Raw genomic sequence first — 24,161 nt, 5'->3', positions numbered from 1 at the left:
CGTTTGCACAGCATGGCTGGCTGTGTCACCCAGAAGGGGCTAACTGATAGTTAAAGCAGTTAATTAAATAATAATGAAATCTAAGCTGTAGATATCCCCTCCTCACCAATCCATGGATATTTGAGATTTGAAAGGGAGAGCTCCAGAAGTGCTCAAAGTCTTCAAGGCATAAAGACTCTATAATGGAGAAATAGCAGATAGTGCAGTGATCGAGGGGTGTGGTGGATGCCACCATGTGCTGCCAAGACCCCCCTTATTATTATAAGAGATGACTTATTATCCTAGCTTCTGGAGTACTTTTGGAAAAGTGTCCTCTGCAATCAGCCCCTTGCTTCAGCTGAAGAGAGCTACCTCCATCCAAGGTCATGCCCCCATCTCTGGGCAGCCTGCATCCAACTACTGATTAACAGAGGGTATACAGGCCCAGCCTTTTTGCTGAGACAACTTTAGAAACAAGTTTGAAGGATCACCCCATCTTCAGAACTCCCAATAACTTTGGCTGAGGTTTCTGTTGAGAATGTATTGCAGCTGATTTTCTTTTTTCAATCCTGCTTCCTTCCCTTCCCCCAATAAGTATTGATCCCAAAAGCTCTCCTTAATAAACCTCCAGCCTGGCAATCCCCAACTCACAGTCTGCCTCCCAGGGGGATCCAACATACAGCAGGGTAGTAGGAAAGCCTAACAGGCAGAGCCAACATTCTACTGTTCTGAAATGGTATTCTCTGGAGCTGGGCAATCCTGAAGCCCTGCTTCCTGTCAGTGCCTTAAATCATACCATTCATCCCATAAATATAAATGAGTACATGGCTATTTACTCTATGGACCTCTAAGATTGGGCCTTCCAGGTTCCTGATTCCTTCACTGTGGCTCATTATTTCCACTCAGGATTTCCAGTGTGCTTTCTCTCTACCACCATATGGCTTGACAAGCTACTGCCTCACATCCTGATACTTCTCCCAAACTAGTCCTTAAAATGTGCGTGTTTCATGTTTGCCAGCATTGGGCAAGCCTTCACACCATCAAGTCTCCATTTCCTCACCTATCATGTGACAGAGACTGATGAATATCTACCAACATCTATTATTCTCTTCTTCCTTTCCCAGAGTAAATGGCCAACCATCCAGATAATTCCCAACCTGCCTCTCAGTGAGATGCCATGTAACCACATTCTGGCCAATGACATGTAAGTAGGAGAAACTACATGGTGTATTTAACTTCTATATCGTGGACCTAAAAGCAAGCTGTTTTCCTTCCATATTTCCTTTCTCCTTTCTGCTGAATAAGAAATTGCAAGTGGAACAGCTGCTTTGAATCCATAAATGGAAGCCAGCTTCAGACCACCAAACTCTGCCAATTAACAAGAGAGAAATAAGGTTCTATCCTGTTTAAGCCATTTTGTTTGGAAGCCTCTTGGTGGTAGCATTTTTGCTTGCTATTATGACCAATATATGTAAAAAGGAGTTAATAACCCTTACAAACTTCCTAACACCTAATTACCTTCAATAAGAATTTCTTCATTCTGTTCCTAGTAAATCTTATCTCTAGAAATGGGGGTTTGAAAAGAAGGGATTCTCAAGAGATACAGAATGACACAAGGAAAGATCCTGAGCTTGGCGCCCAGATAAACCTGAGTTTATCCTACACAGGTTATGTAATCCAGGGCCGAGTAAGTTAACCTTTCTCTGCCTTTGCTTCTTTATCTGTAAAATGTTTTGTAAGAATTGTAGTTACTTCATAGGATGGTTGTGAAAGTCAGATGATAAAATGTATGTAATATGCTTATATAAATGCCTGTTATGTGACAGGTGCTAATTTTGTATAAATAGACTCTCAATCAAGCATGGCTGTTATTACTAGATAGCCTGCTTTGCCTAAGTGACATGGTTATGTGCTCTAGAACCAGGCAGTCTGGACTGGAATCCAAGATCCTCCACATGCAATACATATGAATACATATGAACTTAGGTGGGCTATTAAAACACTCTGGGTCTTAATTTCCACCAGAAATTATAATAGTATCTACTGCATAGATTTTTCATAAGGATTGGAGGAGTTTGTAATTTTAAAGCCCTAGTAGAGTGACGGGTAGATGATAAGATCTCAATGCATTCTATCTTTTGACTAAATTTATCAAAGACTTCCTTCAAAGCTGACATACTAAGACTCTCCTCACAAAATTAAAAAGCAACAAAAGTCTTAATGAAGGGATATTGCACAGTTCAATGCTCTATGAAAAGTTAGATTTGCTCTCTGTGATGTGTCATTAGTTGAAATCCTCATTATTAGAGTCACACCTTTAAATTAAGGTGTGTTTTCCTTAAAAAATTCTATCCCCAAGCCAAAATATATTAAGAACAAAAGAGGCCACTTGATCTATTTGACAACTCAGCAGAAATCTTCTCAGCCATTTATTTATTTAAACACTTTCTAAGCAGCTATAAGCATAGCTTAAGCTTCTCAAGATACAAAAAAAATAATAATTTTAAAAAAGAGTTTCCCAAGACTGCAAGCTCAGATTGTAAAGATAAAGGGCAATGGCAGACATTATTAATCAACTCATCAATATTCATTCTTCTTCTTTCTTGATAATAAAATATGATTTTGTTTGGAAGAGTAAAGTGTTAACTCTAGGCTGTGGGTTGTGATTGGTCTCAGTTGATCATGACAATCTTGTTCATTATTCCCAGTTTCTCTTGCAGCTAGAGATGGTCATGTGACCCAGGTATAGCCAACAAACATAAGCAAAATCCTACTAAGGGTGCAGTCCTGAGAAAACATTTCTGAAAAGAGGAGACAAAAGCAGCTGGTGTGATGTCTCTGCCTTTTCCCTGTTCCTCTTCTTTCCACCTTGAACATATATGAGATATCTGACACTGAAGCAGCCATTGCATGAGCTTGGGATAACAAGCATCAGAGAAAGGAAAAAAACAGCCTGACATTTCCAAGTCATTCACTGAACCAATACTAGTAACAATCTACTTCCTGACTTCTTGTTAGAAGCTACTATAGATGAGTTTTACTTGCAGCTCAATATATTCCCAACTTTACAGACCATTCCACAGAATTTGGAGCTGTAGCAGGCAAATCCAGATAGCAGACTCCAAGGTCACATGGGAGGATCTTCTTTATCCAAGTTGTGGAGATGATATGGAGGGTAAGGTGAAGAAGGTACTAAAGCAAAACTCCTTCTATTTCGTTATTATACCTGTGACCATCACTTAACTCAACCCTGTCTTTGGTGAATTCCCCTATTGTGGATCTAAGTGGCTTATTGATGATCCTATGGGGCACAATTCACCTAATAGCAGAGAGACTATGTGGTTTCTACCCTCAAATAATAGCTCTGCTCTATGTGGCAGCCACTCCCACAGCCCACAGCTTTTCCTTTCCTATCATTTCTGTTCTAGCACATAGCAATTCTGTCCCAAAGGCTTCTTGTGCCTTTTCAACTCTGCAATCACCCAGCAGTTGGTAAGACCTATTAATATTTCAGCTTGTTTTTTTCAATTGCAGGGCCATGACACTCATGGAACACAAACCATCTATTTGTCTAGCACAAAACGCACCCAAGTGTCTCAAAATGCCCTTCTGGTTGCAAAATGAGACACTGCTTCAGGACCTTGGAGAGCATCCTTCCAGGTTAACACAAGGTCAGTCTGCCCAGGACCTCTCTGAGATCCTCAGGATGGCATTGTCTCTTCTTGACATTAGCCAGAAAAACAAAAAACAAAAATTAAGCAAACAACATTGGCTGGAGTGAGAAAATCATTTATTTCACTTGAAATATGGCAATCCTCCTCAGAGGCAGTTTGGAGGAAAATGTTTATATTTAGCAAGATTAAGACAATAATAATTACCATTCACTAAGTACCTGATATGTGCCAGAAATGTAAGATGTTGTTGCCATTTTACATATGCAAAAGCAGAGGATTAATAAGCTACCATATCATACACTTGCTAAATGCCAGGCACTCTGCTAAGATACACACACACACACACACACACACACACACACCCTGATACACTCCATATCTACAAATGGAATGCTGCAATAAATCTCTTCACCACAATCCTGTGATTTACACTGACATCATTTGCTATGTGGATTTATTCAGTTCTGGATTTTGAATAAAAATTATTTAGACACTGAAAGATATTTATATTATTGGCCCCATTTTATGTGAAGAAACTGAGGCAGGTAGTGCATAGCTCTGAATAGCAATAACAGAATTCAGTTGAAGCAATCTGGTTATAACTAAAATGACTATTTAATTTACTCTACAAAAATGGCATTCTTCTAGACAACCCACAGATTAGGAGAAAACGTTCACAAACTATTTATCTGACAAGGGATTAATAACCAGAATATATAAGGAGCTCAAATAACTCTATAGCAAATAAAAACAAATAATCTGATTTTAAAATGGGCAAAAGATCTGAACAGACGTTTCTCAAAAGAAGACAAACAAATGGCCAACAGGTATATGAAAAGTGCTCAGTATCACTAATCATCAGGGAAATGTAAGTCAAAACTGCAATGACATATCATCTGATCCCAATTAAAATCACTTCTGTCAAAAAGACAGGTAATAACAGATGCTGGCAAGGATGTGGACAAAGGTGAACCCTCATACACTATTGGTAGGTGTGTAAGATCACACAACCACTATGGAAAACAGTATGGAAGTTTCTCAAAAAACTACAAATAGAACTACCATGTGTTCCAGCAATTTTACTACTGGGTACATATCCAAAAGAAAGGGAATTAGTGTATCAAAGAGATATCTGCACCTCTACATCTATCGCAGCAACATTCACAATAGGCAAGATATGTAATCAAGCTAAGAGCCCATCAACAGATGAATGGATAAAGAAAATACGGTGTCTATATGCAATGGGATATTATTTAGCCATAAAAAATGAAATTCTATCACTTGTAGCAGCATGGATGAAACTGGAAGTCATTATGTTAAGTGAAATAAGCCAAGCACAGAAAGACAAATTATCACTTGTTCTCACCCCATATGTGGGAGCCATAAAAGTGGATTTCATGAAGAAGGAGAATAAATTGGTGGTTACCAGAGGCTGAGAAAGGGAAGGGTAAGGGAGGGATGAAGGGGAAAAAATGAATATAAATATATTTATGACCACTAAACTGTATGCGTAAAACTGTAAAGATGGTAAATTATATGCATGTATTTTATCTCAATAAAAAGAAAAGAAAGAAATAACATTCTTCTGAGTATGAAATAGGTGCTATTAATGATAAGGCCAAAACAGCAGATGTGAGTTAGGACTGTCCTAGGTAAACCAGAAATATACAGGTCATTCTAGTTGCATATAATGAAATGAAATAATGTATTTAAGGCATTTACCCTGAACCTTGAAACAATATGTGCCCAACATGTTTTAATTGTTTTTATTACCAACCTCTCAGAATCAGTGTGAAGCCCTCATGAGATTAAAGGTATAAAGTGATCAAGGGATAGATAGCATCACCAAGGGTTTCCTTAACATTGCTTCCTCCATTCTGTCCTCTTGCTTTCAAAGGAAGCATTGATTCTGGCACATGACATCTGCCCCATCTGAGCTATGCAGAGCCAGAAGACCATAGATGACTCAAGTCCCGCCTGCCTCAGGTTGATGGATGGCAAACCAGTGATGTGTTGAATTTGGCTCAAATGCCCATCTACCACATGCCAAGAAAGAAGCATGGGCTTCTGGAGCAGCCATTGATGTCTGTATGGCTGTCTGATATCAGTTAAATTCAGACTGGCAATCAATGAAGACTCCTCCAGAGACCTCATTCTCCAGAGCATGTCATTTTACAGTGGTGAGACCTTCATTCAGAGCTTCAGCTCCTGTTTATAAGCAACGGTCTGAAGTTTCCCCAGTTCTACCTCTACTCTCCTTCTCATCTTAAATCACTTCATCTTACAGCCAAGGTAAACATGTTCTCAATGGCCACTTTTCTCGAAGTGGAACTAACAGATGTCAACTCACAAAATTGTAGAAAATCTAGACAGAGCAGGATGGCTGCAAAAGTCTCCAATCTGACATCCTGAATTTACAGATTAAGAAATCGAGACTCAGGAAGAGAATAAACTTGACTAATGTCATATGCAAATTATTTCTGTATTAGACTAGGGGTTGACAGTAGGACTCTGGAGTTAGACTGCTTAGATTCAAATTCTATCTCCATTACATTCAAGTGACTTTACCTTTCTATGCCTCAGTTTTCTTAATTATAAAATGATACTAACAGCAGCACCTATCTCCTTATATTATGATGAGGATTAAATGAGAGAGTGAACATAAACTCCTTAGCACAGTTCCTGGGTTTAGAATAAGCATTGTATAACAGTTGCTTTTGATGGGATCTCACTCTGCTGCCCAGGCTGGAATGCAGCAGTGCGATTATCGCTCAATGTGGCCTCAAACTCCAGGGCTCAAGCAATCCTCCTGTCTAAGCCTCCTGAGTAGCTGGGACAATAGGTGTGTGCTACCATTCCTGGCTTGCTTTTAATTATTTTTAATACTAATGCAGCTGATACAAGATTTCAGGTCTCTTAGTAAGAAAAAAAACATGAACTTGCCCAGGTCTCATTTCTTAATGCATTCTTAAGAAAGAGGGCATTAAAAAAAAAAAAAAAACAGAGGGTATTTTTTTAGGGCTCTAGATTTTAAAATGTTTTTCCTTTATGGCATTTAATGTTCGCAATGTAATGAACTTGACCAAGATTTCTTAAACTGTACTTCTCAAAATAGTGGTTTCCTTCAAAGCTAAAAAATTTCTTAAAATTCCTAATTTGATGGTCATATAAGTTTGAGGAATATTGGACTTTTTATCTCTCTTTCCCTTGGTGATCTATAATGTACATAAGCATCTTAAAGGTCTGAGAAGTCCTGTAAGAAAGAAGTTTGCATGATGTTATTTAAACTAGCATTTCCCAAATATATTTGATGATAAAGTCCTTTTGAATGCTCCTACTGACACTGGTATCCCATGAACATGGCTTGAGAATCTCTGAATTAAAGTTTCTTGAGGTCCTCCACTCAAAATCAGAAACCAAGTTAAGTCATCTGACATTCCACAGCTTCTCAACTTGGCAAAAAAATCGTTCCAGCAAAGAACCCATATTTGACATCTTCTGCCCAACTTCAACCCCCTAGGCAGCACTAAGTCTTGACAACCACATCTATCCAACTTTATTCTGTCCCCTCCCCTCAACCATTTAGCCACAGCTAATTGGACAAGAGGTATACACCTGAGGATGAACCAATCAGATTCTCCTCTAAGAAAGTCTAGCTTAGGGAGGTGTCCCACCTCTAAAGCTAAAGATCTTACTGCTGGAGACCCAGAAACTATTCTGCTTCTAGCTTCTAAAACTCTACCCATGTGTTGGTAAAGATAGTGACCAACATCTCCAGGCCTACATTTGATTCCTCACTTGCCATGATTCCTGGAAAAGTCTTAGAATTGAGTTTTGGCCCTGATTGGCCCCACTTGGGTGACTTACTCATCCTGAACCAATCATAGAGGACAAGGGATGTGTGGCTCTGATTGGCTGGGCATGAGTCACATGACTCTTGCTGGAGCCAGGATTGACAAAAACACATCTGAATCTCACAGGATTGTAAGTATGGGAAGAATGATTACCTCAAAAGAAGATTGAGGTCCTGTGACCAGAAGAAGGATGAATATATTGTAGGCAGAAAAAATACAGGTATCAACCACGGCCAAGACCATATTATGATTTTTTGGGGTCTCGGGTGCTTTTACCTCCCTGAGTCCCTTCCTCCATTAAGAAAATTCTAGCACACAGCTGTGTTGGTAGAAAGACAAAGCTAATCTGGCTAGATTATATTCATGTTTTTCTTCTGATTTAAAAAAAATTAAAATGTTTTTATGGGCCCCTAAAAGTGTAATGGGCTCTAGGCAATGCACTTACTATCCCAATGGATAAAGCGGCCCTGACCAAACCTGGTCTCAGAAGGGAATAATTGAAGCAGAAATCTGCATTAACTGGCCAGCAAGTATTCTTCCTGTGCCTGCCTTGTACGCCTCCCTCCAGCCTGTCCTGAGAGCTCATGAGGAGGGGCATCCAATTTTTCTGAAGAACTGACTTAGAGAAAAAGGAGAGGGAGAGCAAGTAATTTATGAGACAGACCAAGCAAATTATGGGCTTCTTAATAAGCATAATCTTCGTGCTAAGGGGTTTATCTGCCAGAGTGCCTTAATCTGCTTCCAAAGTTCATACGCATTAACTGCCCACTCTCTTAAGGGTGTAGACAGCCCCTTTCACAGATCTCTCACTTGCTGTAAACTAAGTTATATTTGTGGCTGTTATTTTTAGGATTACATGAAGTCAGTAACCTTTTATTTATTTATTTATTTATTTGAGATGGAGTTTTGCTCTTGTTGCCCAGGCAATGGTGTGATCTCAGCTCACTGCAACCTGTGCCTCCCGAGATCAAGCGATTCTCCTGCCTCAGCCTCCCTAGTAGATGGGATTACAGACGTGCACCATCACGCCCGGCTAATTTTGTATTTTTAGTAGAGATGGCGTTTCACCATGTTGGTCAGGCTGGTCTCAAACTCCAGACCTTAGTGATCCACCCACCTCAGCCTCCCAAAGTACTGGGATCACAGACGTGAGCCACCATGCCCATCCACCTTTTACTTTCTTTTTCGAGAGTTTAGAGAGAGATGGACAAAGGTGATGATTTTATGGAGAGGAAAACCAGAGAAAGAGGGTCCTGAAAAGGGTCCTGACTGCTTTGGAACCAGGAGCCCTAAAGGGACTTTCCAAGTTTAGCTGGGAAATCTATTGTCCTTAGTAATTTACCCCACACTGCTCTGGACAGAGGGTCACCAGTCAGTATGGTGCTGTGCACACATTTCCCATTTGCTTAACATGTTGGTTATTTTTGCCATATTTGTGCAATAAACTGGACCATTATTTACTAAGCTTTTGTTTACTTTAAACCAACTCACTTTTATCCACATAGCCTCATTCTGAACAATATGATTATGAGATCAGAAGTTTAATGAACCAGTTGCATTTTTTCTGATATATTTAATTAAAAATTAACTAGTCAAATAGAAAACATTTGTAGGTACACAGCTTAAAGCCTTCATAAGCACCCCAATCATGTGCACATTCCTGGTAGGATATCTGCCACTAATTAGCTGCATGACATTAGCCAAGTCACTTCACTTCTCTGAGTTTTCGTTTCCTGGCCCACTTCATGTTTAATGGGCTGTGATTCTGAAATTCCAGAGATATATTTAGGTAGTTGAACTTGGCAGGATTGTGTTCCATTCCCCTCCTCCCCAACTTTTCTACCTTTTAACTTTCTCAGTATTAATTTTAAAATGAGGGGGTGCTGGGCATGGTGGCTCATGCCTGTAATCCCAGCACTTTGGGATTCACTTGAAGTCAGAAATTCAAGACCAGGCTGGCCAACATGGCAAAACCCCATCTCTACTAAAAATACAGAAAAAAACCCAGGAGGCAGAGGTTGCAGTGAGCTGAGATCACACCACGGCACTCCAGCCGGGGTGATACAGCGAGACTCCATCTCAAAAAATAAAATAAAATAAGGGGAAACTACATAAGCTTTGAAAATTGATATACCTTGAACCACTCTCTTTTCACCCTCATTCTCTATATTCCAAATCTACTGATTTTCCCCAAAATTCCTGTCTACCCAAGCTCCTTGAAAAGCTCAGAGGCTTTACACATGCTGTACTCTCTGAATGTAACACTCCACCGGCAACACTTAACACTTACTCATTCTCCACATCTCAGCTCAAATGTTCCTCCCTCGGGGAAGTCTTCCCAACCTCTTATCACTGCTTCTCCATAGGTCAGATCTTCCTATTCAATGCTTCCATATCATTCTGTATTCCAGCAGGTATTTTTTATTTTATTTTTTTGTAAATTTCAGGCTATCACTTCGTGAATGCCCAGCCTCCTCAACAGACAGTTAAGTTTTTTAAGGGCAGGAATATCATTTGCTTTCCTTTCCATTGTGTTACCAGGAATTTCTAGAGTGTCTGTAACAGAGTAGGCACCCAATCTAGTGAATAAATGAAATTTGCAGGACAGACTAATTGTAAAATTTCATAGAAATACTTTTTTATCAGGGGTGGAGGGTGGTAACCTGTTGTAGAATGTCTCAACTTTTCAGTCACAAGATTGGTTTTAATGTTTTGCCTAAATTATTTCTTACTCTTGGCAGAGAAGACACTTCACAAATAGAGTTATACCTGACTGCTGTAGTCTTTGGGAGCCAAGGAGAAGCTACAAGCTGCTTCTCTGATGGAGTCTGGAATTTCCTCCCACTCTTTACACAAGGCAAACCCAAATGTTCTTGATGCCTGTTAATTGCAAATGAAGCCTCCTGTTACCTGCTTCAACCCAATTATCTACAAAGCTGGTCAAAAATGTTCAGATGGAGATGGTTTAAGAACAAAGAGGAAGGGAGAACATTATTTGAGCAGCAAGTAACCCAGCAAAATCTATCATGGTTAATTATTTGCTCTTAATTGTCAGGAAATGAAGGATGGATGGAATAGGCTTTAAACAGAATAATACTGAAAGTCTCCTACCCAAATGCTGTAGCCAGATTTGCAAGTGAGACTTTTCATAATCCATGGGTTGTTAATTATCTAAACATGGGTCCCTCAGAGCTGCCTGAGTGAAGATTAATTAGTTTTTGAAATAATAGCTAAATTGATGCAGGGAGGGAGTTCAGACTCCAAAATAATGGCTGAAAATTCACTATCCTATTTCTTCATTTCTCTGTGTTGGGCTCCTAAACGACATTCATCTTTGTTGCTTTTGCAGAAAAGGCATATTAATCAAACAGGCAAATGGGTCTTCCTAAATTTGTGACGTGGAATGAAAAAGTGGCCCTGAAAAGTACACGGGAAAAAAAAACGCTGGTGACTTGCTGCATGGACTTTCTTCTAAACTCAGTTATAGCCAGACGCTTTCTTCCCAACACATGCATGGCAAGGCACAAACCTCAAAACTCTATTCTTTTATCCTGGACTGGAAAATGGGGCTGTGGAAAGAGATTCTTATGAGCCCACAATTCAGTCCAAAGACTGGACTTTTGACTCAGAGAATTTAAACTACTTTTGTAGGTATAGAGTCTTCTGAGATCATGGGAAACACACCTCATTTGGGATAAATCCCCATTAGGGATTAGGATAAAACAGACAGTGATTTATCCAATGATTTCCCTTCCCCCAGTGGCCAAATGTTGGCCTGCTTAACTCTGGGCACTCTTCTCCCTGGTGCCAGAGGAAGCTCTTGGGCAGAGAAGACAAAGGCAGGTGAAAACTACCCATAGCTGCAGGTAATTTCAGACAGGATGAGGGAGACACTGGATGAGGCATCAACAACACCTGCTACAGCAGCCACCCCCCCCCCCCCAGAGCAGGTGAAATGGAGTATGAGAAGTTTGGTATGACTGTCCACACAGATCATGATATATTATTAAATTGTGGACGTGGAAAACACATAGCAGTTTCCACAGTGAGCCCCTAAATTGAAGTGAGAAGGATAGACACTTCAGAATCCATCACTAACCTGAAATTGAGCTGCTTCCTATATGAGCAACTTTATGCAATGTGCTTTAAAGAAGACACACATGAGGGATTTATTTAAGCAGTGATGATTAGAGATTCCAACAATGAAGTCTGGAGGGTGAAGGCAGTTGGTACTTAGTATGCGGCCATGTCCAAAGAAATAACCCCTGTCTTAATCATAGCCACTGGGCTTTCGTGTCTTTTTCCCTCCTACCCTAGAGCTTGGGCTGAGCCCACTTTGTTTTCCGACCCTATTCACAAGTTCTGGTGTTGCCCTGGATTTGGTTTCCCCAGAAAAAAAAAGAGAGAGAGGAGGATTCAGTAGTTTATGTGATAGGTGATCCCAGGAAAGTCGATGTCTATGGTGCATTTTCTGGGAAGTAGACAAAAAAGGAGTCAGCATGTGGGATGTTTCTTAAAGAAGGTACTTGAAATCAGTGCTTGTGGAAAAAAGGCAGAAGGAATTAGGGATGGGCAGAGAGAGAAGATTAGCCATAGTGCAGGCTGTGCAACCCTACAGGGAGCTCTGGAGCTGGAGCAGACTTTCAGAGTTGTCCCGAATTTGACTGGGATGGCTAGGCCTTTATAGCCCCACCTCAACTAGTCATTGGATGTGGGCTTCCCCGGAACACCATGTGTCCTTGGACAAAGCAGCTCTCTGTAGATGAGGCAATGCCTAAAGAGACCAACAGCTGAAGTTAATCTGCCGGCAACACTCCCAACAGTCCATCCATGATGGGCATCTGGATGGTGCATCACAGTACCCAGCACACTAGGGATTGGGATAAAACAGACAATGATAGAAATAAGCCAATAAACAGTGTATGACTGAGGAGTTACCACCGTGGGCTATCGGAGTTATCCCATCTAGGATAGCAAGGGAGCTGGGGCATTTACCCACCAACTCTCATCAGATATTGGTTGAGAACTAATTCTGAGGAGTGTTAACTGTCTGGCATTTCCTGAGCACAGGGCCATTGGGCTCCTCCAGTCACTGGCAAAAGCTATCAGGCAGAGACACAGGCATTGGCTGCTTGAAGCCTTAGGCCGAGAGCACACAGAATGGTGAAAGCCAAGGGCATATGACTGGGCCATCAGAAATATCAACTAATGCACAAAATTGTTAACCAAGAACAACCCTAAAAGAATTTTTTTTTTGGCTGGGCACAGTGGCTCACACCTGTAATTCCAGCACTTTGGGAGGCCGAGGTGGATGGATCGTCTGAGGTTGGGAGTTCAAGACCAGCCTGACCAGCATGGTGAAACCCCATCTCTACTAAAAATACAAATTTAGCCAGGCGTGGTGGCACATGCCTGTAATCCCAGTTACTTAGGAGGCTGGGGCAGGAGAATTGCTTGAACCCAGGAGGCAGAGGTTGTGGTGAGCCAAGATTGTGCCATTGCACTCTAGCCTGGGCGAGAGCAAAACTTCATCTCAAAAAAAAAAAAAATTTTTTTTTCTACCACACAAGATAGCTCTGACTACTCTCTGCACTGCCAAATCTATTACAGCACTCAGGGAACCATTCTTTGGTCAAACTGCAGTTAGGAATAATCTCCCTAAAATGCAAAACAGAACATGTCACTCTTGCTACTTAAAACCCCATCCTGCCTCCAACCGTACTACAAGAAGTGCAGGTTTCTTACTCTGGCTTAAAAAGCCCACCTGGTCCCTGCCCACCTCTAAACCATAATCTCTTCTCACCTTACCCTGTCTGCCCCACCCAGTTATAATAAATTCATTTATGTCTTTCAAAGTCACCATGATCTCTTTTTTCCTGGCCTTTCCGTATGCCGTTCCCCTTGCTTGTAATACTTTTCCCCCACTCTCCCTCACTCCCATAGCTCTCTCAGGTCCCAGCTTAGGGGCTCTTCTTCTAGGAAGCCTTCTTTGTCCCGTAGGTTGGGTGGATACCTCTTCTTTACAATCCCATAACACCATGGACTTTCCCACTGGCAGTATTTATATACTGCATTATATTTTCTTGCTGCTGACACATCTGTCTTACCTAGTAGACTCTAAGCTTTGCAAGGGCAGAGACCATGACTTGCTCACCAATATGTTGTTAGTACCTGGCACAAACACCTGGCATATGGTAGTTAATCAAGAAATTGTGGTTGAATAAATGTGGGGTAAAGCTTAGTGAACTTTGTTCCATACCCATATTACATGATGCCCTAAACCCTTCCCAATTTGATCCAGTTCCAGTTCTGGCAATCACTTTGATGCAATCTAGACAATTTCACAATGGACCATGGAGGAAGTCTTTGCTGTGTGGCCTAGCAAAGGGATCATGCTTTTCATACCTGCGTATCTTGAGAAATTTGATATTTGGGATCTCAAGAGAAAAGACACAATGATTCAAGGAAGAAAAGGCTTTTAAAACTAAATGATGGAAGTGAAGTGTGTGGAGGAATAGATGTTCCAAAAACAAGAGAAGGTTTGATTCATTAAGAAGGAAGAATGTGAATTTAATGAGGTCTCTGTGGTGGCTGAGGTACGGGCCTCATCTTTTACAGCTGCCTTCAGCTAGAGAAATGGAGATGATAAATCAGAAATCTGGAATCATTATCAATCTGCAAAGATTCAGCCCACATACTAATTGACCTCCAGGAATGACATTGGAATTTTGGAATCTAAATGCATCCAGATGTCCAAGCAATCAATAATCCCCAAGGAAGCCAGTCAAATTAGCTGGGGCCCAGCAGACTGTGGCATGGAAGAAATTGGACAGGGCTTAAAGGAAATCAATCTGCAGGCCAGAATTGAAGTGGAAATCAGAAAGCAAGGATTGACACTGCTATAGCAATTCTTCTTTCAATTAATGCTTCTTTTTCCATAGAGTATAAACTACATGAGGACAGGAATTCTGTCTGTCCTTTTACAGATGTATCCTCAGGGCCTATCACAGTGCCAAATATGTAGCAAATCTTCATTAAATATTTGCCAAAAAATGAACAATTGAATCACTAAATGTTAAAGTACTGTCTAAAAATTTGCAATATCTTCTTGCTGTCAGTTTCTCCCATTTTGTCTCTTGCTTTTCTTCACCATGCTGTTGAGCCTGTAGCTGAGGCGAAGATGTAGAGGAACTGGAGCTGTCATACCTTGATGGTGGAAACATCAATTTGTACAAGTACTTTGAAAAACTATCCAGCAGCTTGCTAAACTTTATAACTAAGGTTGAACATAGGCCTGGTGCATGCCTGTCATCCCAGCATTTTGGAGGCCTAGGTGGGAGGATTGCTTAAGCCCATGAGTTTGACACCAGTCTGAGCAACATAGCAAAACCCCATCTCTACAAAAAATTAAAAAATTAACCAGGTGTGGTGGTGTGCACCTGTAGTCCCAGCTACTCAGGAGGTTGAGGTGGGAGGATCACGCGAGCTGGGGAATCAAGTCTGCAGTGAGCCATAATTGCACCACTGCACTCGAGTTTTGGTGACAGGGCAAGACCCTGTCTCAAAACAATAAATAAAGTTGAACATAGGCATACCTGATGACTCATTTCTAGGTATTTCCTTAACACGAATACCTAACATATTTCTAATGCAAATGCCTAATATTCATTTGGGTTCACTATAAGACATGTAAGAATGTTCATAGCATCACTATTTACAATGGCCCCAAATGGAAAATGACCAAGATGCCTATAGTAGAATGGATAACATGGATAAATATATTGTGGTATATATGGTAATGAAAATAAACAAACAACTACAGGAAATCAAATGGATGAATACAACAAATATAATGTTGGGTGAAAGAAGCCAGACACAAGAGTACTTGTGTATTATTCGACTTATATAAACCTCAAAACAGGCAAATATTCTCTTAGAAGACAGGGAATGGATGCCGTTGGGGATGGTAGTGACGAAAATGGGGTATGGAAAATGTGGAGATGTTCTAGCAATGATCCACTTCTGGATCCGAGTGTGGGTTACATGGATATGCTGTTCGGATTTCAAATATTCATTGCCCCACGTGCACTTACGATCTGTGATTTTTGCTATACCTGGGTTATACTTTATTTTATATGTTTCAAAATTTAAAAATTATTCTGGGCAATGAGCTTCAAACCCAATGCCTTCAGAGGCCACTATGTTTACTTGATGTATGCGAGAGAAATGGGCCACTGTGCCAGGTGTGAGAAAAAAAAAAAAAAAACGTGGTAGGGGTCATGGTGAACTGAGAAGACAGGTCCTCTAAAAACATTTAAATTCAGATTTAGATCCTATAAGACTATCTCCCCCTTAGAGTATAAGCTCCAAGAGGACAGAAATTTCTGGTTTTTTACTGGCCCAATCTTCAGAACCAGGGACAGAGCTTCACACATAATGGATGCTTGATGTATGTGTTGAAAAATATTGAGTACAGCTGTATGACCCCAGAATTATGCCCTTTATCAGAAGGATGTGGTTATAAAGCCCATAAATGAATATGCATAGCCAATCAGTCCCCCATACTGAACCCAGAAGACTATACAGACAGACCTTGAGATTTGGATGATATATTCTAATCTTTACAGACTCCAAAAAGGAAAAGATCTTGGAATTGTTTCTTGTTCTATTATGACTCTGTGCCAATGCCTACAAGCCACTCAGTGGATACAGGATTTTCTTCTTGATTCTCGGAAATGATATCCATGACACATTATCCAACCTGGAAACCTCTTCCACTTGGACCCTCATTCTTAACTTTACCTCTCCTCCAGATCCTCCATTCCAGTCACTGCTCATTCCTCATGTGTTCAGTTTTCAGGGTGGTTTTTCAGTCATTTGGATCCTCCTTGTGTTCTACTGTTGGATGAGAGGTTGGAGAGTGGAAGGGAACCCAGATCTCTTGAGAGGAGAAGAAGAGATGCTCACCCTGGTTCCCTTACAGTGGATTATCAAAAGAGCAATCAGCAAAACCTCCAGCTAACTCATATGTTATGCATGATTATACTAAAAGAATATCTATCTCCTACTGCTGTATTAGCCTTAATATATGCCACAAGGAGTAGAAGAAGAAAATTATGTCCCTCTATTCCCCTATCATAATTATCATCACACTGTATTTTGATTAGCTGTATACAATCTGCTTCCCCTAGGAGACTGTGAGCTCCTTGAGGGCATGGACTTTTATTTTTCTATACATCTAACTGTCCTCAAGGCACTCACAGTGGGTGCCATATGTTGAAGTGCTCTTCTAGGTAGTCATTGAAAGGAAAGCTGCTGCCACTGGCAAAAAAGGGGAGCGTTTTAAATCAAATTCATGTTTACCTCCAACAGATCACATCTGTACAAACTTCTGTACAGTCAATACTTCCACTACACAAGACAAATGGCACCAAATAAGAGTTAAGACAACTGAAAGCTTGAACCATTCCAAATGATGACTTTGCATATAGTTCTCTCAACTGGAAATTTTGCACACCTGCCCTGCCTCTCATGTCAGGAATACTACATTCAGAGTAGAACATTTAAGATAATATAAATACATCCTCTGGACTTTAAGAGCATCCACAGGGACCGCTAGGCACCAGTACCATAAACAACCTAATTCCAGCCTATATTTTAAAATTAGATATATTAATAGCTTTTGAGGTGAAGATGTGGAGAAATTGGAACCCTCATATATTGATGGCGGGAATGTGAAAATGTTTTTCCACAGCCACTGGGGAAAACAGTTTGGAGGTTCTCCAAAATGTTCAACATAAGCTGGGTGCAGTGGCTCATGCCTGAAATGCCAGCACTTTGGGACGCCAAGGCAGCAGGATTGTTTGAGCTCAGGAGCTCAAGATCAGGCTGGGCAACATAATGACACCCTGTCTCTATCTTAAAAAATTTTAAAACAATTAGCCAGGCATGGTGGTGTGTGCCTGTAGTCCCAGCTACTCAGGAGGCTGAGGAGGGAAGAGCACTTGAGCTCAGGAGTTCAGACTTGCAGTGAGCTATGATTGTGCCGCTGCACTCCAGCCTAGGCAAGAGAGTACCTTGTCTCAAAAAAAAAAAAAAATAGTTAAACATAGAATTACCATATGACCCAGCAATTCTACTCCTAAATATATATCCAGCAGAACTGAAAATAAGTACTCAAATTCTTGAGACTCAACAAGTTACAAATGCTCGTAGAAGCATTATTTACAATAGCCAAAAGGTGGAAACAATCCAAATGTCTATCAACAGAAGAATGGATAAACAAACTGTGCTATATCCATGCCATAGAATATTATTCCACCAAAGAAAAGAATGAAGTACTGTTACATGCTTCAAGTGGATGAGCCTAGAACACATTCTGCTAAGTCAAAGAGGCCAGACACAAAAGGTAACATACTATAGGTTTCCATTTGCATGAAATATCCAGAATAAAGTCACTGAAACAGAAAAAAAAATAGTTTTTCTTTTTCTTTTTTTTTATTATGAAGATGTTTATTAAATCACAGTATGTTACAGATTATATCCTAATAAGTCTTTCATCTTTAGGCTAATATGATAAAAAAAAAAAAAACCTACTTGGCCACATTACTTCTTGAGTTTCTTTTGGGCGGCTTTCTTCTTGACCATCTGTAATCGCTTCATAGCATTGAGCTGTGATTCTTGTGAGGTTGGACCTTTAAGGGATGCTGAGGAAGAGCTGCTGGATTCTGAAGCAGTTTTACTAGTAGTACTTCCACTAGGTCTTGATGTTCCACTATTTCCATTCCCACTTAGTTGGCTGCTGCTTCCTGGAACTAAACTACTTGGACTAGGAAGACCTACTTTGCTGACATTGTCACAACTAACTGAGCGACTAAGGCCAGTTTTACCCAAGGTTAGAGGTGGAGGTGGTTTCAACGGTACAGTGGGTGTAGTGCTATTACTGGAACCTATTCCACCTTTCGATGACGTTGCTAGACCAGTCAAACCCGCAGGTTTCTAGTTAGCTGATGAGGTAGCAGGTTTCCCAGTATTATTTTGTGTTGTTGAACTCGATTTTGCTGTTGAGGGACCAGCAGAGGAGGTTTTGGCTGCAAAAGCTGCCCATCCAGTTAAGCCACTAGTTACTGATGAGGAAACGCTGGCACTAGAAGAATTTCCTGAAGTAACTGTGGATGTCTTGACTTCTGTTCTCTTAAATGCTAGAAAAGTTGTCTCTTGTTTCAGTTGAGTTTCTAGTTTCTTAACCAATGGATCTTTGACAGCTGGAGCTACAGAAACAACTGCAGGGGCTGGTTTCTGTGGCGGTTTCTGAGTTTTTTGAGCCATTCTTTTCATTTGTCTGGTGCATTGGGCACAATACCACACCAGATGAGGGTCATTTGCTTCCTTGCCTGTCACCTGGGGTTTATGGCAATCTCAGTGGTACAGATTATGGCACTCCTGACATTCTACTAATTGATTACCAGATGCCACCATCATTTGCCTACAAACAATGCAGGCCAATCCCATTTCCATGGCGAAATCATCAGCACTGGACTCCTCAAAACTGGAAAGGTCAGCCATAGCTAAATCCTTGCTAGTTTAGACAGTAATGGGAGAGGACTGTGTCTCTGGTTTCTCCAATCTAGGTTTCTTTGGAATATCAACTCCTTCAGTGACGTCTGATTTCATTTTATCAACAGGTCTCTTTTCAGCTTCCTTCTTTACCTTTTCAGTTGTGAGGGCCTTGCCATTATTATTGCCAGAAGGAAGACTGGATGATATTTTGGGCTCTTGCTTAACAGAAATGCTTTTTGTGCTTGAAATTTTGGGTGGCTCCACATCCTTTTGGATGAACGGTAACTGGAATCAATGCCCCGAGCCAAAGATTCATCAAGCAGCGCTTTTAGCTTTTGAGCAAAATCTTTACTCTTTGAATGTAAGAAACCTAGTGCTTTCAAAAAAATGGGATCAAGTTCCAAGTTCATAGTAGCAGCCATTACAAACACTTCTGTATTTTCTGCAATGATCAGTTATACTTTCTCCATTTTCTTTTAAAATTGCTTCTGTGTTTCAATAGATGGCCTCACCATTCCACCCTGCCCTGCCAATCCATCTGGTCAGCTTTTTTTCTTAATGCAAACATAATATCTGCTAATTGTAGAAGATTTAGAAAATATAAGGAAGCAAAAATTATTTTTAAAAAACACATATGGAGAGGTGCACCAAGATGGCCGAGAGGTGGCAACACCAGAATGCAGCTCCCAGCGAATGAGACGCAGAGGGCTAGAGGACTTCACAATTCCAAGCAAGGTGCCAGGTTTGTTTCGGTGGGACTGGTAGGTCACTGAAAATAGCCCAGGGAAGGCAAGCTGAAGCCGAAGCAGGGCAAGAGCAGCCCAGAGAGAGTGAACTGAGACAAGGCAGGGCACATTACAGGTGGGGATGTGCAGCTGGCTCGGAGAGTCAGGGACTTCACCCTTTCAGTGCTCGGATTCGGATGCTCATCCATCCTGCAACCCACAACCCATGACAGTCCCGCCGGACTGAGGGGCGCCGTGGGTTACCGATGCAAATCGGAGTGATGGCTCCTGCCTGGTGCTGCAAGTCATGGGCAGGGACCTGGGCAGAAGTCTGGACTAACACCAGTGGGACAGAACTACCCATCCCACAGAAAGAGGCAGAGTTGAAAGCAGGGAAACAGGCCATAAGGCCAGGCAGGTCCCACCCTCACAAAACTCAAACTGAAATGAGCACGCTAGAGAGCTTTGCAGCAAATACACTAGTTTGACCCCAACTGGGAATATCAAGCTCAGGGAAGGAGAGATATCACAGGGAAGGTGGGGCTAATCTCATCTGTGTAAACAAACTCCAGGGGAAGACCACCCACCCAGCAGCCTGACTGAAGCTGAGGCAGCCCAGCAGTGCCTCTACAGGCCACAAAAGATATAGCTCCAACCTCAACAAAAAGGACGTCCACTCAGATTCATCCCACAATCACCACCATCAAAGATCAAAGCGAGATAAATCCACCAAGATAGGAAGAAACCAGTGTAAAAAGGATGAAACCATCAAAGACCAGAACACCTCTTCCCCTCCCAGGGATCACAACTCCTCACCATCAAGAGAACAAAACAAGACAGAGAATGTGTTTGATGAATTGACAGAAGCAGGCTTCAGAAGCTGAATAATAACAAACTTCTCTGAGTTAAAACACCATGTTCTAACCCAATGCAAAGAAACTAAGAACCTTGAAAAAAGGTTAGACGAAATGCTAACTAGAATAACCAGCTTAAAGAAGAACTTAAATGACTCGATGGAGCTGAAAAACATAGCATGAGAACTTCGCAAGACATACACAAGTTTCAACAGCCTAATCGATCAAGCAGAAGAAAGGATATCAGAGATTGAGGATTAAATCAATGAAATAAAATCAGAAAGCAAGATTAGAGAATAAAGAGTGAAAAGAAATGAACAAAGCCTCCAAGAAATATGGGATTATGTGGAAAGACCTAATCTATACTTGATTGGTGTACCTGAATGTGACAGGGAGAATGAATCCAAGCTGGAAAACACTCTTCAGGATATTATCCAAGAGAACTTCCCAAACCTAACAAGTCAGGCCAACATTCAAATCCATGAAATACAGAGAACACCACAAAGATAAAGAAGAGCAACGCCAAGGCAAATAATTGTCAGATTCACCAAGGTTGAAATGAAGGAAAAAAATCCTAAGGGCAGCCAGAGAGAAAGATTGAGTCACCCATAAAGGAAAGACCATCAGACTCACAGAGGATCTCTCGGCAGAAATCCTACAAGCTAGAAGGGAGTGGGGGCCAATATTCAACATCCTTAAAGAAAAGAACTTTCAACCAGAATTCCAAATCCGACCAAACTAAAGCAAAGGAGAAATAAAATCCTTTATGGACAAGCAATTGCTGAGAGATTTCATCACTACAAGACCTGCCTTACAAGAGTTCCTGAAGGAAGAACTAAACCTGGAAAGGAGCAACCAGTATGAGCCACTGCAAAAACGTACCAAAGGGTAAAGAACAATTACACAATGAAGAAACCATGTTAACTAACAGGCAAAACAACCACCCAGTAACAAAATGGCAGGATCAAATTCAAACATAACAATATTAATGTTGAATGTAAATGGCCTAAATGCCCCAATCAAAAGACACAGACTAGCAAATTGGATAAAAGTCAAGACCCACTGGTGTGCTATATTCAGGAGACCCATCTCACATGCAGACTCACATAGACTCAAAAAAAGGGATGCAAGAAGATTTACCAAGCCAATTGAGAGGGGAAAAAAAGCAAAGGTAGCAATCCTAGTCTCTGATAAAATGGATTTCAAACCAACAAAGATTGAAAGAGACAAAGAAGGGCATTACATAATAGTAAAAGGAGCAATGCAACGAGAAGAGCTAACTATCCTAAAAATATATGTACCCAATGCAGGAGCACCCAGATATATAAAGCAAGTTCTTAATGACCTACGAAGAGACTTAGACTCCTGCACAATAATAGTGGGAGGCTTTAACACTCCACTGATAATATTGGACAGATCAACAAGACAGAAAGTCAACAAGGATATCCAGGACTTGAATGCAGATCTGGACCAAGAAGACCTAATAGACATCTACAGAACTCTCCACCCCAAATCCACAGAATACACATTGAGAAAATCCACATCACACTTACCCTAAAATTGACCACATAATTGGAAGTAAAGCACTCCTCAGCAAATGCAAAAGAACAGAAATCGTAATAAACAATCTCTCAGACCACAGGGCAATCAAATTAGAACTCAGGATTAAGAAAAGCACTCAAAACCACACAATCACATGGAAACTGAACAACTTGCTCCTGAATTACAATGGAATAAACAATGAAATGAAGGAAGACATAAAAATGTTCTTGAAAACTAACGAGAATGAAGACACAACTTACCAGAATCTAAGGGACACATTTAAAGCAGTGTCTAGAGGAAAACTTTATAGCAATAAATTCCCACATGAGAAACAAGGAAAGATATAAAATTGACACACTATTGTCAAAATTGAAAGTGCTAGAGGAGCAAGATCGAAAAAACTCAAAAACAAGCAGAAGACAAGAAATAACTAAGGTCAGAGCAGAACTGAAGGAGACAGAGACACAAAAAACCCTTCAAAAAATCAACAAATCCAGGAGCTGATTTTTTGAAAAGATCAACAAAATAGACTGCTAGCTAGACTAATAAAAAAAGAATAGAAAGAAGCATCAAATAGATGCAATAAAATAAAGGGGAGATCACCACTGATTCCTTGGAAATACAAACTACCATCAGAGATTACTACAAACAGCTCTGTGCACATAAACCAGTAAATCTGGAAGAAATTGATAAATTCCTGGACACTTGCACACCCCAAGACTAAGTCAGGAAGAAGTTGAAATCCTGAATAGAACAATAACAAGGTCTAAAGTCGAGGCAGCAATTAGTAGCCTACCAACCAAAAAAAGTCCAGGTCCAGATGGGTTCACAGCTGAATTCTACCAGATGTACAAAGAGGAGCTGTTACCATTCCTGTTGAAATGATTCCAAACAATACAAAAAAAGGGAAATCCTCCCTAACTCTTTCTATGAAACCAATATCATCCTGATACCAAAACCTGGTAGAGACACAACTAAAAAAGAAAACTACAGGCCAATATCCATCATGAATATTGATGCAAAAATCCTCAATAAAATACTGGCAAACCAAAACCAACAGCACATCAAAAAGCTTATCCACCATGATCAAGTAGGCTTCATACTGGGGATGCAAGGCTGGTTCAACAAATGCAAATCTATAAACGTAATTCACCACATAAACAGAACCAAATACAAAAAGCACATGATTATCTCAATAGAGGCAGAGAAGGCCTTTGACAAAATTCAACAGCCCTTTATGCTAAAAACTCTCAATAAACTGGGTATTGATGGAACGTATCTCAAAATAATAAAAGCTATTTATGACAAACCCACAGCCAATATCATACTGAATGGGCAAAAACTAGAAGCATTCCCTTTAAAAACTGGCACTAGACAAGGATGCCCTCTCTCACCACTCCTATTCAATATAGTATTAGAAGTTCTAGCCAGAGCAATTAGGCAAGAAAAAGAAATAAAGGCATTCAATAAGGAAAGAAGAAGTCAAATTGTCCCTATTAGCAGATAACATGATTGTATATTTAGAAGACCCCATCGTCTCAGCTCAAAACCTCCTTAAGCTGATAAGCAACTTTGGCAAAGTCTCAGGATACAAAATCAATGTACAAAAATCACAAGCATTCGTATATACCAACAACAGACAAACAGAGAGCAAAATCATGAGCAAACTCCCATTCACAATTGCTACAAAGAGAATAAAATACCTAGGAATACAACTAACAAAGGATGTAAAAGATCTCTTCAAGGAGAACTACAAACCACTGCTCAAGGAAATAAGAGAGGACACAAACAGATGGAAAAACATTCCATGCTCATGGTTAGGAAGAATCAATATTGTGAAAATGGCCATACTGCCCAAGGTAATTTATAGATACAATACTATCCCCATCAAGCTACCATTGACCTTCTTCGAAGAACTAGAAAAAAACACTTTAACCTTCATATGGAACCAAAAGAGAGCCCGCATAGCCAAGA

At 40.5% G+C, this 24,161-nt stretch overlaps 1 pseudogene; it reads right to left on the bottom strand.

Annotated features, from left to right (window-relative positions):
• Nucleotides 1-18,077: 18,077 nt before the first annotated feature.
• LOC116557155 lies at nt 18,078-19,604 on the bottom strand (annotated as a pseudogene).
• Between the last annotated feature and the right edge of the window lie 4,557 nt (nt 19,605-24,161).

This window comes from Sapajus apella, unplaced genomic scaffold (assembly GCF_009761245.1).
Source record: "Sapajus apella isolate SASKATOON/1434 unplaced genomic scaffold, GSC_monkey_1.0 scaffold2, whole genome shotgun sequence".
Classification (NCBI taxonomy): Eukaryota; Metazoa; Chordata; class Mammalia; order Primates; family Cebidae; genus Sapajus; species Sapajus apella.
The sequence above is the reverse complement of the archived record's forward strand: the minus strand, read 5'-3'. Positions and strand labels throughout refer to the sequence as shown.